The sequence below is a fragment of the Neodiprion pinetum genome, chromosome 6, assembly GCF_021155775.2.
Source record: "Neodiprion pinetum isolate iyNeoPine1 chromosome 6, iyNeoPine1.2, whole genome shotgun sequence".
In the NCBI taxonomy this organism is placed as follows: domain Eukaryota; kingdom Metazoa; phylum Arthropoda; class Insecta; order Hymenoptera; family Diprionidae; genus Neodiprion; species Neodiprion pinetum.
Window position 1 is genome coordinate 8,268,109 of NC_060237.1, and position 17,359 is coordinate 8,285,467.

Here is a 17,359-nt window from a genome sequence, read left to right on the forward strand (position 1 = left end):
GAGTAGAATTTTATCGACATATTATCCATTTCTTTTTTTCCCGCGCAAGACTGTTTTTCTTTATACACAGAATCTATCGTCGCGTTTGCAAAACTTTGCCTGAGATGGTTTTTTTTCATGAGAAAACAAATTTCAAACTACGTTATACTGTATACAAATAGTTTTTTTCTTTTTGTTGTTTACTTCGAAAGCTGTTTCAGCAGTGGTATAAAAATCGTTTATTTTTCACATTTTCGGAATCTGGAATCTTATGAGCAGCCAGCTCGGTGTGCTTGTGGTGAAAAGCTTTATTATATACGCATGTGTATACGTATATATTTGTTTGTAACATAAAAATACGATGAATATTGAAAGCTCTCTGCAAGACCTCCGGAGAGGCGACGCGACGTTTTGTATCGGCGATGTGTTGAAAGGAACTCGGTGAGTCAAGGAATAACTCCTACGAAGGCAGGTGTATTATCTTGCGAGCTTTGTGAATAATTAACGAAACGTCAGAATTCCGCCTAGATTAATTTCCGACGAAAAGACAAGGACGATTCAATCAGCCAGAATTCAAACGATGAAATGATAACGCTGAGTGTAAGATGCGTGCCTTAATTATTCTCGGCGATAACAGAATCTTATATGTATATATATATATACCTCATATTCCTCTCCATTGCTGGAGATATCGAAATGCGAAATTCAATATCAGACGTCTCGCAGAGTAACGTAATCGGAAAATGCTACGCGCCATGATATTATGAGAATAGCGTTTCGTTCCCCCGGGTAAATATCGTTTCAAATTTGTCGTCACTTTCTCGTTATTTTCTTGTTGTTTTAAAAATATTAATTCCAAATTTGAACAAAATTCGATAAATTGTAAAGAACAGATTGAACATGACGAGTTTGTAAATATTTTTGCTTACCTTACATCTTTTCGTTTCTTTATTTTTTTCTCAATTACTTTTCGCGAGTTTCAATTCTTCCTTTTACTCAATCTCACAATGTTTTCTTCCCTCGTTGATATACGCCGAGAAAACATTCCCGACGAAAAATACGATCCACACCGATCGTTGTGAAAGAAATTTTCTTCCAACGGGGCGAGAAGAGTATAATTCAAAATCGTATTCCACTTGATATTATATTATGATGCAGGAATGGCGCATCGGATCTGCACAATTAAATTGGTATAATGGACACGTGTGTAAGGAGTGTGATATGGAATACATCCGTTAGATACGCAGAATCGCGTCGGATATCGAAGAGGCGTATTGATCTATACCGGTATAGGAAAGCTCGTTCTATACGTCCTCTCTAAACTGTATACACATGTAGGTATACACCTAGCGTATGCATCGAGAGGATCGTGACTTTGCATTTCATTACCTGTAATCATAAATCTGTTGGCGGCCCGCGATAAGATCTACGCTAAATTTGTTAAAACTATAATAAATTTCTATGTCCGGGGGGGCGTTGTGCATATATATATGTATACTGTACGTTAAATTTACCTGCACGTAGGTAAAATTTCTCAACTTAGCACTTAATTAAATCGTGGTATAATATTGAGTTATGCGAGGCCTCCTGCACGCACTACACGAACAAAATAGGGACTAGTAACAAAGGGGAACAAATTTTTCTAAACTTGTAATAAATTTGCTTCCTGCTTTTGCCGAAGTTTTTACGCTTTTATTCAGTGATAAACTATACTGTTATACGCGTTGAATTTATTGCACGATTGAAGAAAATTTTCGTTAATATACTCGGGAGTGACATTTGTAATAATCTTCTTCGTCGGTAACAAAAATTAGATAATATCGATTTCAAGTAATTAAATTGGAACTTCCAATGCAACTGTAGAGCCGGGCAGGTTTTGCGTTGTACAACGCAGCCTTCAATTAGAGAAACAAGAGCGAACAAAATAACCCAATTTCATCGCTAATAATCCGGCCAAAATTTAGCATTCAACACAGGCATATAACATAGTTCACGATCAAACATCTACACATGTACGTATGTTCATTGCATTGGTCAATTTGGTCAATTACAACCATCGCGGATGTTAAAAAATTACAGGATGCAACGACTCGATTCGATATTAACAATAAACCGTGCAATAAATTTCCAGAATGATACAATTGTGAGCCTCGCTTGAATTCGGGGTAAAAGGATCGTGAGCTTTTTTATTCTTGCTTACGTCACAGAGTGTTCTTCTGTTATTAATTTCAATCTTTGTTACTATAAATATCGAGATAGAAGAATCATCCACGTCGCACACGCATTATTTAATACGCGAAACAGCGGAGGCTTGGGTAGATAAAAACGCAGCTTTCTTCATTCATGCAGCGAATTTCTCAGGCATCCCTGTAACTTTAACGGCGTACTATAAATATAGTAGCCACAGGGGTGAAACGGTGGGACGGGTAACGAAAATATATTATGCACAGGTAGTGTAGTTTCTCCCTTTTTTTTTTTTTATTCAAGTTTATCTTTTTATTATTTTTCCTTTTTTCTGCGCTCGTTTTATTTCAGCGGAAACTTTCAAGCTTTATATTATGTATTATACCTAACAAATGCCGAAGTATAAATGGCACGTTGAAAAATATTATAAGTTCGGTGTGAATTTTTTACGACGGACTGCGGCTTATATGACTCTTTATTTTACGTGGGTGAATAATTTTTGCATTTTTCATTTTTGCTATGGAATAATATAGAAATTTGCAACTGAAGAGCTTCAGACTTTTCTACGCATTCTCCTCAACGCCGATGACAGATGCCTGTTATATTTTCTCTCACACGAATTGTGCGTAAGATGCAGGTTTACTTGATTCATAAACTTTTGGCCAGCTTTTTTGGATCAAAACTTTGTCCTTATCGCAATTTGGAGACATTACAATTTAAATTACGATGTGAAAATCCTTCATCTTTTAAACTTTTAGGACTTACTGTTTGTGAGAAACACGTTGAACAATTTTATCACGTTTGGGAATTGAAGCTTTGTCTGCGAATTCTTTGCACTTCCTTCTGCCGGGGAAAAAATTATGGCCTAATGTGTTTTTTGTGTAAAAAAAGTCTAATCCTTCCAAATGTGAAATCCCTTTCAAGGGAGATCCTCAGGGACTTAAAGAAGAACGCGTTTTTCGAGATTTTTATCATCCCGCATAATACGTGATACGGAAAATTCGAGAACCCTGGAATATTTATACCGATTTAATTATGGTCCTATTTTCATTCCGCGTTAAAAGTTTTAGACTATAAAAAAAGTATCATCTATGATTAAGTATTCGAATCGGAACGCATTGATTGATTGATCCCGTGAAATTGCACTTTGCCAATTTGTTATAAAATTGAAGAGGGGGATTAAAAAAGCTGCAAGTGCTTGCAACCAAAAATTCTCAAAAACAGAGATAAACTCTGACTTATATTACTGCATAGTTACTTGTCTATGGAATTTATTTGCAAAAAATTGCACTTACAGCCTTTTTCAATTCTCGTCATTAATTTTATTCTTCCAGTCTCTCATATTCTATACCTTGTATAGAACGTCGATCTTGCGAACTCTTCACGTGTGACGTCAAAGTTGAAAGTTGGTTTATTAGCTCGCCGGGTGCAGAGCAAAGTCCCTTATCGTACAGACACTGAGGAAAATCCGAGCTGTGCTCAAGGAGGAGAAAAAGAGAAAAGTGAGAAACAAACCTGCGGTGTAAAAATAGGATGAAAAATGTAAAAATATATGGTAATAATAATAATAATAATAACAATAATTGTACACATTCGCACAGTTCAGCGGATAAATTGACAAATCCTGGGCAAACGGTGAATATCCACGTATGATATTGCGAACCTGGGCGGTCTCGTTAATCACTATCGCTCGATCGCTTCCGCATTTAATTTTGAATGATCCTTAAAACCCGATTCCTCGAGATTACGGCCGGGCGAGCTTTACGCCTGTGTAAATACAACTACATATACTCCCGGCCCTCTTTGCTGCGGGGTTAAAAATTTCTTGAAATCAATTACACGATTGACGGAAAGATTTGAAAGCCGTGTATCGTACACGCATGTAACGCGTTGTGTACGTACTTATTTACACGCACACATGGTAAACAAAGCATAAAATCGATATCCTTATCGTCGGAAGGGACGCGCTTCGAACGACCTTGACCAACGATACGACCGGATTCGGATTCTATCAAGCTCGGTGCTTTTATAAAACGTTATACCTACCTATCGTTTTCTGCCGCTGTTATTGCCGCAGGCGTTGGTTCTCACGGCCGTGCAAAAACCCGGATGAAAAGTAAAAATTGGAATACGCAACGAAACGAGAAAAAGACCTCAAGACAATATGGAGAGGAGAGCTGCCTCTGCCGGTTGTTTTTATTGTGAAAATTGTAACATGCGTCCGAGTCGATCTGCAGACATTTAGGGATACACGGTTTGTATTGTACGCCTATAATAGCTTAAAATACGACGTGTTTTTTGCGGTAGAATAATTGTATAGGCTATTCTCGACTGCTGTATCGATAGATCTGCGTGCCGATGGGAATTATTGCTGGCTTGATGATGAAATCCGAAAATGGGTGCCTTGGACTTTGTTCAAATATTGTATTCTCACAAGGTGAAAGTAATTGTCGTAAATGATAATCGGTAATCGAAGACGTGGGTTTAAAAAATCAGTTGTTGTTTTTCTTTTAGAATTTTTTAGTACAGTCTTGCAGAAAAAACGTCAAGCGATTTATAGGTGTTTCAAGTATGTGATGTATTAAGGGGTTGGTTGGCCGAAAATTTAACATTTTTATTCAATTCATTGTGAGACATTCTTACATTTTGTACTATCAAAATTATTACACCCGTAAGATGCGAAGATATCTTTAAAAAAAGCGAACACAAAAAATACTGAAATGACGAACGAAAGTTTAAATTGTTATAGATACTTCTGATACTGGCAATCTTAGATTGTAATTGAACAAAACCACCAGATTACCAACCAGTTCGAAGCGATTTTAAACAGAGCAGCGATATCCAAGCTTTCTTTTTTTTTTGTTCACAAGTTCAGGAGTTTTTATTTTTGTATTTTAAAAGCGTACTTCCTGACTTGCGAATAAGATAACTTGATCTTCTTCAACTACACTTCTATTTTCTTCTACTTCAATCTACATATATAACTATCTCGTCATAAAATTAATACGGAGTATCGATTCTCACCTCAAGTGATTACCAATCGGGATATTCAGATTACCCGTTTACTCATGCATTTTTCTTTTTCTAACAGAATCTGCTTTTTTTTTTTTTTTTGGTTGTGTTTTTTATTCTCGTTTCATACTCCGTATTATACAGATTATCATACATCGTGAGAATTGGCACACCGGAGATACGTGAAAATTTATTTCGAAAACCGCGTATATGATAATAAACACGAATAAACGCGCTTCGTTTCTACACGCTGAATATAACGGGAATAAAAATTGACTCGAAAGAACACCCTGTCACTTCTCAAACCTCCGTCACCGTGTAAATAAGGGTTGAAGATATAAAAATAATACATTTGCCTATAAACTACGATTTATTTATTTGTGTCAGGTGTTTCTTTTTTCTTTTTTTTTATTTTTTTAGAAAACTCACGCTATATTCCATCATACATAATGTACATACATCCGTATTGTTTTCGGGGGCAAATCAACCCCTGGAATAATATATTAATCCGGATTCCGTGACGCATTGCATAATCCGCCTTATACTAGACGGTGTGAAATATTACCTATACTATACATATATATACATATACATAGGTACATGTATATATATATATATATATATGTATGTATGTATGTATGTATGTATGTATGTATGTGTACGTACATAACTGAGCGAACAGATCCTTCATCCAGGCACGTATATATGTACGTACGTATGTACGCGAGGTATACAATACCGCTGAGAGAGAGAGAGAGAGAGAGAAGAGTATACGCTATGTTTCGGTAACCTGTTGCGGCGCACGCAGCGTCTATTTTACTTCTTTCCATTTTCCCTCGCGCTTTTCCCTTGCCGCCATGGCCCCATAAAATGTATACCCTTGCGTATCACATACATACACATTTATACAGAGCATATAATAAAGCGTACCGATCATATACAGGATCGTTGAAGTTAAAATGCGCCTCCTTGTTTTTCAATATACATGACAGTGAGTTTTTCGAATTATGGTCTGAGCGGAAAGAATTGCCGAATACGTCTTAACGTTTTCACGGAAGGGAAAACTCACTCGCATGCAATTATACGTAATGCAAAATAATAATTCTTACGTATAATAGATGTAATAATTATACATCGGAATCGCAGAAGCTTTTTTTCCCGTGGACTTTGCGTGAATTAATAACGATCTTTTTTTTCACTTTTTTTGCCTTGTGTTGAAAATCAATTGACAATTAGTTGTTTTTCCAGACGATACACGGTTCTGACACGACTGTAGACAATCTGTGATAAACTAACCGCAAAAATTCTACAACTTTTAGGAAAAAAAGTACAACTTGCAAAATGGCAAAAAATAAAATCACACATATTTTAATCACAAAAATTTATCGAATCCGAAAGTGTGTTATATTGATAAATCGATTTTGAAAATACAAAACTTCTTCCAGACGGTGAAATCGTAGGGTATTTAATCAAGTGTGCATGGGTCGAGAAATTCACACGCAAGAAAATCTGCAGACTGAATTACAACAACGTACCAAAACGCATGCTAATGCATCGAGCGTGTAAATACACCCTCGCAACTACTTGCGCAGGTTTACACATGTGTGTATTTACTTACGTACGTACATTGCGCGTGTGTGCTTGCAGGCACGCGTACATGGGCATATATTATATATGTATATTCGCGTCGGCCGGTACCGGCGCGATTGGGAAGGATGGAAGGATCTGCGACGGTAGTCGGGACTCGACGCGCAACCCCGAACCGTCAGACAGAGCGTCGCGACGCCTCGAACGTTGTGCGTTACAACCGACTGTAAACACGGAGAGTGCAGGGGATAGTTGGGGAAACGGTGGGAATCGGGAGTCCGAAGAAGTTTTGAATGGTAAAAAAATAAGTAATCGGTAAGAGGTACCTTAGAGATATACTTCCCGTCCGTCAAACGATCGTCTCGATTACATAATGCATCCCGATTACTGCGAAGGACTTTAACGACGCTGTTTTACGAATTACCACCACCGGCGCGGCGGTCTTTTAACCATCACCGTGATTCATCTTATATCTGCCTAATTATCATCGATATATATATATATTGTAATCTGTAATTCACCTGCGATTACCGAGTTTATTGTAGGTGTACGATATTACGTGTAATATCGTTTGCGACACGTGTAACAATCAAATCGGATAATAACCCGAAGATGCCTTCTTATAAACGCGGAGATGTATAAATTAAATGTGGAATAACGCGAATCGCGCGAAATATGTTATTTATTGAAAGGTTTACACGGAGGATTAACAACCGTGTGTGTAAATGAAATCTCGAATCCTATTTTGAGAAGTATCGATGAAATAAATAAAATAATAAACGATAATCAACGATGCATTTACGGTAAACGTATTTTCGGCGAGTGATAGTAAAAAAGAAAAAAGAAAAACAACAAAAACAAAAAACCGACAATAACGTTCGATCAGCCTATGTTTTTAAACCGAATAAAAAAGACGGACAATCACTTGTATAACAATCATAAACGTTGTATATGTACTCAAACATGAGCTATGAAATGTATAGTTGAACTAAGATAAATAAAATATTAAAGACATCAAGGTTTTAATCAATCGTAGATACGAGATAAATATCCCAATTATTCAATTTACACCTATAATACATGTGCGCGCGTGATTTCCGATTAATTTTAAGAACTAAAGAAGAAGAAGAAGAAGAGGAGGAGGCGGAGGAGGAGGAGGAGGAAGAAGAAGCGACGTTTGAGAATATCGAAAAGCGGTAAAGTAGAAAAGCGGACGAGGGCTAGGCGTTAACGCTGGTACTAGACGAACTCGTCAAAGTGCCCGACAAATTGTCAGAAGTATTCGGGGATGTGCTGAAGCTGGCATGCGGCGGCGGGGACGGGGACGTGGCTGGGGGCGGACCCGGGGCCGTCAACGAGAAGACGAACCCGACGAGCGTCGTAACTAAAATCGGAGTCGCGACCGGAATCGCTAAATTCAGGGCCCGGAGCACCCAAAGGGCCAGGGCTCGATCGCCCCTCTGCTCCGTCGGGACGACTGACAGCGCTGACAGCACAATTTCCACTGCAAGCTCCGAGGTATAACCCTGCAGCTTTTGATAACCTTCCACCTTCCGTAAAGTTTACCCGAAACTTGTCGTTGTAATTTGAACGTACTTCGGTTCGGGATGAAAATCCGGTGCAAAGGGAGAGAAAATTATCACGGAGAGTGTGAAAGGGCAGACTTTGATAAAAACTGCGGGAAAAGACGGACGCGTCACGTTTTTTGTCGCAATGTACTTCGTTAAATACAGAGTTTACTCTGGAAACAGTGAAAACCACTGTGTGCGGAGCAACGTAAAAATGTAGTTGAGATGGATATTTTTTTTACCAAAAATCTCTGTCTCCTTCTTTTCCTGAAGACTTTAGTAAAATCTGTTATTTTTTATTTTCTTCTATCCGTCATATTGATAAACTTGGCGCACAATTATTGTTCAATGATTCGAAGAATTTGTACTTTGTGGTTGTTTTAGTAACGCATTTGAAAAATTCACTCTGTTGAAGGTTTTCTTCTCCTGTCGCATGATCGGTGTTCCACAACTTATAATATTACCTGTCCTAAAATAAGTAGTTTCTCAATACGGTTATCGTTCATAATCTTCAACTATATTTCCATTCTCTTATACCATAATCAAAAAATATAAATCACGTTAAAAAAAAAAACAATTTTCTTTAAATTCAAACAGTGTTTAAACTGTTATCTTAACGTTATTTATCAATTCCATTAGAATTTTCTAATAACTGTAATAACAATTTTTCTCACTGTAGACAGATCGGCAAATTGTATAATTTTTTTTTCTCCTACCAACAATCGACTCAATGGAGAAAAGAACTTATATTGCAGGAGATGATTAGGAGATGATTCCAAACTCGTGATAGTTATACGATTTTAGTTTAATCAGATGAAATCGAAACTTTGCCGAGAGTGGGTATTATGTTTTAGTTTAGTGTCTGCTTATGTATGTACATCCCAATACAGGGTTGAGGATCATCTTCTCACGGCAGAGGTTTATCGAATTACGCTCTCTCTCTCTCTCTCTATGCATGTATGCATGAAAATTTAGAGCTCAGATTTCACGCTCGAGTTCCTCTTCCTACGTCTGCAAGTGGAGAATCGCTGCAGGAGATGATATCGAAGAAGCAGAGAGAAAAGAAAAAAAAATTTGTTTATCATACAAATAGCGTGATGCGAATAACTCCGAATCTGAAAGCAGGTATAACTTTATTCGAAAAGTTCCAAGCTTCCGGGATACTTTGGTGAACTTTTGGCTTATTTATTCAGCCCCCTCCTTAAAGACAACTTACGACAACTTTCGCTTTCGAGAATTCTCGCTAGATTTAAGCGGTACTTCAATCGGTGAAAACATTATGCTTTTAGTAAAATACTTTGGACGAAGAGCTGCAACGAATTCTGCGCGACGGAGTTTAACCTTGAAGGCGGAAGAATTGTGATCCTGCGACTGAGTAGCTTGAACTTTTCTTTCTTTTTTTTTCGTATCGTGGACTTGCGAAAATCTATGACGTCGCGAATTGTAGAATTTCTTTTTTTCCCAAAGATACTGCATATCGTTAGATCGAGGAATTAGAACTATCTTCTCGTCGTCCTTATCTTTAGCTAAAATGTACCAGCCAAGTTTCAGATTGTCAATAATAGACACTGGGTGTGGTCAGATGAGAGAAGTCTCAGAAATCCGCGTTCTTGGCCGTCTGGGTCAACTTTTTCCACTTTTTTATCGAATATTTTCTCAGCAATCCGTTCTTTTGGAACTCGCTGAGTATACCGTTGTTATTGTTTTCACATTTTTGAACTTCGCCGTTTGTAAAGATGCTCAAAAAATATTTCTGAAACACTGTTGATTCTGTTTTACCTTGTTTTTTTCAAATTAACCGAAGTAACGGTAAATGACAGAACAAATAGCTGGTTAAAAATATGTACAAATTGTTTGCAAGTACAATTTCGAAGTTTTATATGTCGTAGGTATTTCGACTGAATATTATTTCTGGCGAAAGAAACTAATTCTTGTACAATTTCATTCTGAATATATTTATTCCCTGTATAAGTATCAGGAGTAGTCTTTATAAGAATTTTTCTACGATTTATATTTACTTTTCGAAAAATATACAGTGTAGGATTTGAGCCCAACGATATTTTCCTTAATTCCATTTTTTTTTCAAGCCATCAGCGTAGGAAATTTAGTAAAAAAAAATTGATGACAAATTGTAAGTTATATTACGGTCTGAAAGACAAAAGTTTATTCCTGACAAAATTGCACCTTGAGCTTTTCCCGGAAAGCACCGGAATACGTTAAATATCACAATATAATATGAATAATAGAAGCCAGAAGAGAGATCAAGGGAAGAAAAAGTGTTCCAGTTTACAAAGAAAGCTCGGACGCGCACCGTTTATTTATTTTTTTTTCTGTCTCAAATCCCGCCCCATTCTCGTTTAGCGGTCGCGTGATTTTCTCTAACAATGGGCCCGAGTCTGACCCATTACGACACCCGTTTCGAGTATTTTCACGTACCTACCGTGTGCGGAGTTTCTATTGTAGGTGGAAACTCTCGGCAAAAATCTCGGGATCACCGTTCGCGAAAAAAAAAGCGAGACCCCCAGGTCTGCAAACAAAATAGGACAAATATATTGTCGATGTTCAGTCCGCGGGAAACGAAAGCTCAGAGGTTGAGGTGTTAAGCTCACTGATGTATTGTTGATGGCAGACCGTAGAGTCCATAATATAAGATGTTCTCTCGCACTTGTTGCGTTTCCATTCTTTGCGTCTCGTGTAAGATAAGCTACTGCCATGCACTCGGAAAGACGCGAACTACGTTATGCACACACACGCACACACACACAAGGGTGTGGAAAAATGTCGAGAATGCGAATAAATCGCGGGACCGAACGAGCTGTGATGTGTAATTTTCAAAAATAACATGGTATGTAATCGAGTTTCGCGGAAAATTCATAGTATGTTAATAACGAAAGAATAAAAACAGAAATTACCGTGTTTCATTATGTTCAAATATAATTAAACCTTTGTACAACTTCCTGATAAAACGGTGTAATTATAACAACAACAACAACAACAACAACAATAATAATGATAACAACGAGTTGAGAGTTGTTGAAGCCGTGTTCATCATTTGCATGAGACTAACGATAAACGGGGAGAATATAATATGAACGAACATATAAGCTGCTGTTAGTTTTGTTTTTTGTTTCTTTCTTTTTTTTTTGTACCGCGAAAGAAGAAGCATTTTTTTATATTTGTCATAAACTTTTGTTGGCTAATGAAAATTCGATGTGGGCGGACAGTACGTAACAAACGATCGAAGCGATTTCGTCGAAACGCTGTAATTTTATTGCGGTAAGTTGTATTGATTTCTAACAAGCTTTGATCACTTTTTGCCTTTTTCTTTTACGCGACACTATTTATTTCCAATACCGTTAACAGTAGTTATACGGTTCTAGGGTGTAGGGCAATTTCAGTTACGTAAGGTCAGAGGTTGACAATTCCCAGAGCTCCGGGGCGTTGGATTGCAGCATCGCAGAGCGAAGCGCACTCAATTGGTTTGACGTTAAGTGCAGTTCAAGGATGGTAGGAATAATATCTTTTCTCCGATATCGCTTCAGAGGGATTTTGACACGAATCTGCCTACGCGTCGCATCTTCGTTACGTCAGTTGGACGCACTGAGAAAAAATTTCATTATTTATAGTTACCAAGAAAACTGCAGCAATACGACTATCTTTACGCGATACAATGGTTTAAAAATTTTCGAAATCACAGAGAAATGTGGTACAACAAATTATTTAGTGTGGTTACAGTTGGCAATACTAAAAATTTTAAATCCGTTTCTTCGGTTGGCTACATTTTTTTTTTTTTTTTTTTTAATTTTAACAAGACCCTGACCTCAATTTATTAACACCTACACCCAAACATCGAATTATAGCAATACATTGTTACAAGAAAATATAGTACGAGTGGCAATTTTAATCAAACAAAATAAGTAACGTGTACCAAGTTTTCTCGCCACAGTTAAAACACATTTATTTTCATTTTACCGGAGAACAGTATTTTTCCGTTGCGTTGAAAATAATGAAAAAAATTAAAACACCTGTTAATGACCGCGTAGTAATCGGTAACAGAAATTTTTCGCGGTGGGCTGCAGTGCCAGTTGCAGAGGGTAGAAAACGCTTGACGGGGTCAGAGTTCATCGGTGTTACACGTATATATTAATAACGCGCATTGACCCGTCAGATTTGAAAACAGGAAACTCATTAGCGTTGGCAGGACCTTCGCAAATGGCATTCCAATTACGCAAGAGCCGCAGGTGAATAATTGCTCTCTGCCTTACGATAGTCTCACGCCTCTCAACAATAATCATAGTAATAACGATGATATGTAGTAATAATAGTAATAACAACAACAACAACAACAACAACTACAATAATAATAATAATAATAATAATAATAATAATAATAATTGATTAAACGTCAAGTGCTTCCTACGGAATCAGTATAACAACGGTGTACTAATTAAAATCCGTTACCAGATTGTATACACACGTATATATATATATATATATATAGGCATAGGTATAGGTATATGTTGAAGAGCTTTAGAAGATGAGAAATCATCCTCCTCCTCGCTTTGTATTACACTCATAATCGAAAATAAAAAGTCTCGCTTTACAAACGCTGCCTGCTCGTTACAGATATGCCCGTCCGTTATAAGGTCGTGGGGTTTATTGTGTACGTATATAAACAAATATTCGATAGTGTTCTGCACTCTCAATATTAGTTTCAGTAATATTCTCGAGGGTTTTCGCGTCGCTTGAGTAAAGTACTTCATTACAATTATGGAAGCGCGCAGCTTCAGGGGACAAGAATCGATTATATAAAACGATTTTTTCCACATCTTTTTCTTATTTTCTGGTTATATTATAACGTTATATTAACTTGATCATTATACACGGTGATATTTTCAAATTGGGAACCTGCCTGCACGAAAAGATCATTTATAACCTGAAATACTTGTCACCATCATCATCATCATCATCGTCGTCGTCATGGTCATATATGTATATGTCTGATCGTTATATTATTATACGGCGTGTTAAAAATCGCGGTCGGATTTCACCGCGGGTCAAATTATAATCGTATTATACATACGTGTATAAAGTTGTATAGGTATATACAAAAGGGTATACAGAGTTATCAAGGAACTTTGATGCACAACTCACAGCCCCGAGCATATTCGCGCTAATAACGATTATCCCAACGTTCATGACTGAATAATTATACGTATAATAAATCACGGACGTGAAAGGGTGATCAACCCTTTTCAACTATGTACATAAATGTATGTTTCTCTTTATATTTTACGAGCTTGAAGCTAATGCTCTTAACTTACAGAAACGTTGAAGGAAAAATCTTTATTTTGCAGCCTTGCAGCATAGCTTTGAAAGAGTTGAAATCTCAAGAGTTTACATAATATAACTTTCTCTGATATAACTAATCTACTGCTAATCAACATTTATTAATAGTCTTTAATCAGACAACTAGGCGAGTACGAATTAGCTGTGCTGCTCTTACCCGATTCCTCGATCATATAAAAAGCTCATTCGCAAAATTATAACGTGCTAAAAATTATTTTAATATTAATTTTTCTTACGAAAGGACAATAGCGAGCATGACGTGATATAATTATAACTATAAATATTGTATATAATGAAGGTGGAATTTCGTTTTCTTGTTAATGATCTCTAACTCTGCGTTAATCGTAACGTAACTAATACCATGGCCACATCCTCTTAGAAAATCCTTTCATGGGGTGTGCAGCAGTACCGTACATGTACAATAATGTAGTACAAAAAGTGTGGGGTGCGTTAACACTTGTTGATATCGAGTGGAAAAACGAGAGTAGGTTCACAGTTACACGACTTATAGATGTAGATGTACGAAGTCTAAGGAGAAGAAAAAAGACCTGTAAAAAAAATCCGGCCCCTGCGTGACTGTACAATACTGTACGATACATAGAATCGTACACACGGATATGTATGGGGTATTCCGCGTAAATTCGAGTAGGATCTAGCCCTCACACTCTTGGATTTGGCATCCGACTTTTTATATTGTTGTTCCAGTTCTAAGAATCGTTTCACATTTTTTTTAGGTTTTTCCTATTCCCTCGGTGCTTCCAGTGCCCCTTAAGTTATGATATTTTGACAGTGATTGCGATATTTTTGAAAATTGAAAAAAAAATTATATCATTTCTGGGGCATAAGTCAAAAATCAACAAGCAAAACCGTGATTTTTCATAAATATTTTAATTAATTAATGTATTTTTTTTTTTGTCATTCTGATTTTTTCTTTGAATTTTCAGGGCTCGATGTATCTTGCCTAACGTAACATCAATCTGTAAGTTTCAATTGAACTTGAAAATTTTTTTTTTATTCAAAATCATTTGGTTTACAACTAGTCACTTTCATTTTTCAATTTTGAATTTAAATAAAAATTTCCAAATTATTGTTGTATTACGGGATTTATATCGAACCCCGAATATTAAAAAAAGAAACATCCAAATATCTTTAATAAGAATTATTTATCAGTTAAAACATTGTTAAAAAATTACTGTTTTTCCTGCCCACTTCAAAGGTAGATATGTTTTTAGTTTTAGCCTCAGAATGGAGGTAATTTTATTAAATAGTTGTCAAAAATATCGCAATCACTGCCAAAATATCATCATTCAAGGAGCTCTGGGGGCGCCGAAAGGAGGAAGGAAAAATCTGAAAAATATGGAAATGATTTTTAGAGTCGAAACAAGGATATAAAAAATCGCGGACTAAATCCAAGAGGGTGAGGGTCAGACCGTAGTCGAATTGACGTGGAATACCGCATACTCATATAAATGTATAGCGCATTGAGCTAGGAAGAAACTTATAGTATACAACTTATCTAACACTCTCGGTTATATCTGGTATGCATCTAAGGTATACCTGTAGATACAGTAACTTTCGTTGCTAGGTTTGCAGTGACTTACTGTATTTTCGTTTTTAGAATCAAAACTGAAACGAGTTTTCTCTACATAGAAATCTTACGTGCCTACAATCGACGTATCGTTTCTTTCCCGTAATACTCGCGCCGCTAATCATTGGCGCATAAAATTTGATTAGAAAGGAAACTGGTCCCAGCTTTGATTACACAAAAATAGTGAGCCACCGAGAACCCATTAATTTACATTACTGTACAGTAAAATGCCTTATCCTTCCGGCTAACTTGTTATCGATCTCAAAGGTCCGTAACAAATTGCGACTAACTTCGATTCTCCGCAACTTACGCGACAATGCATCCCATCCTCTCAAGTCAGCCTTATCGCCAGTCATCGTCACACAATTCGCATAGAATTAAGCTCGCATTTTATTTCGGACCAAGTTAGCCGTAAAGTTAAGGCTTCAAAGCATTTTACCGCCCATATAGATATGCTGTGCGTTTTTTTGTTTGTTTGCGTGCGTGTGTGTGTGTGTGTGTGTGTGTGTCCAACTTGCAGGCATGGCACTCGAGATTTGTGATTTTAGATATTTTCAAGGGGTGCCGAGCGAAAGGCGCCCAACCCATAATTCCCCCCTCCGGCGCCCCTTGACGCCACCCACCCCACCATCCCCATAACAGTCGCCCCAGTTGCTCCGGTCGCCCGCGCCACTCGGAGAGTATCGACCCGTGGCGGAGGGTGGCTTCGAGCTACCCTCCCACCCCTCCCCCCATCTCGTCCCATCCCTCGTCCTTCTTCGAAGCTCGTCTAACCAGCGCGGGGAGAAAGTTCGTCGAGCTTTATACTTGGCGAAGGCAGCCCGTGCAACAGCCAGCCACCCATCTACACCATATCCACCCTCCTCTATCCGATATGCCGCCGAGGCATTCGCACTATATCGAGAGACCACGAACAGTGAAAGTCGTACCCCTCTCCCCGAAAATAGATAGACACGCTTATAGATAGATAGGCAGGGAGACGCGTTGCAACACGCGTAGAAAAAATAATTAACGTTTTCCCACAGTGGCACCTCCTAAAAAGTTTGTTTAGGTTAAAAGAAGGATTATGTAAAAAGGTGAGCGGTCTGCGTTTTATGGAAGATCGTGGTTATTTGATTTTTCACTTTTTTTTTTAAATTTTTGAAGAAACACGGTGGAGCACTTTAGCTATTATTTCTTTCCTGACATTTGTATTCAGATCCACGAAGATCACGATCCGTAACATAACGATGTATCAACCGGGAATCTTATTCTCATAAATTAAGAGATCATATTAAATTATAAATATTTTAGGAGATTGAATTAATAATGAAAAAATCGTCAGGATACACTTCGAAAACTTCAACTGGATACTCAATATTACAAGTCTGGGTTTTATTTGTAACGTAAATTGATGCAAGAAATAAAGAAAAATGTTTATTCGCGATTCTCCGTAAATACAGAAAACTTGAAAAATTGAAAAATCAACCTAGCGCGATCTTCAATATATCTTGAAATGCTAATCTTTTGACAGAATCCTTTCTTTTAACCTAAACAAAGTTTTCAGGGGTTGGCATGGTCGAAAATCGTAAATTTTTATTCTGAAATACCCTCGTATGTGGATTGGTATAAATTCGTACATCGTGCACGTATGTTCACCAGCTGATGGAAAGAGGGTCGGCACTTTAGAACAGACACTGACGAATCCTCTTTTCTTTTTTCACCCCCCCCCCTTCCCCTCCTTTTTCTAACTCGTTTTTTATTCTTTATCATTTTTTCTCCACACACTGCACTCTCACATGAACACGCCCTGCGCGATGAACTTATTGACAAGTTTGAAGCCTCGTGGAAAACGATTACTTGGATCGATTTCTCAAACCTTATTGAGCGTGCTTATATATATAGAAAAAAACACATAAATACGATTGTTTACCTTCTTTTCTGACCTTGCTTTTCATTTTCATCTGATGTATTTTCTAATTATTTATGACTGTAATTTGCATTTTTATATTTGTGGTTATTTTTATTTTATCTTTAGTTTTATTTTATGCAAACAGACCTACGTCTCTATACTTTTACCTTGTTCAACTTTGCTTCTCTGTAATTTGTATTT

General features: G+C 37.3%; 1 protein-coding gene across 6 annotated transcripts in view; it reads left to right on the plus strand.

Annotated features, from left to right (window-relative positions):
• Sytbeta (Synaptotagmin beta) overlaps positions 1-17,359 on the plus strand; it is a 71,763-nt gene that overhangs the window by 40,436 nt on the left and 13,968 nt on the right. The gene's annotated exons all lie outside the window — the stretch shown is intronic.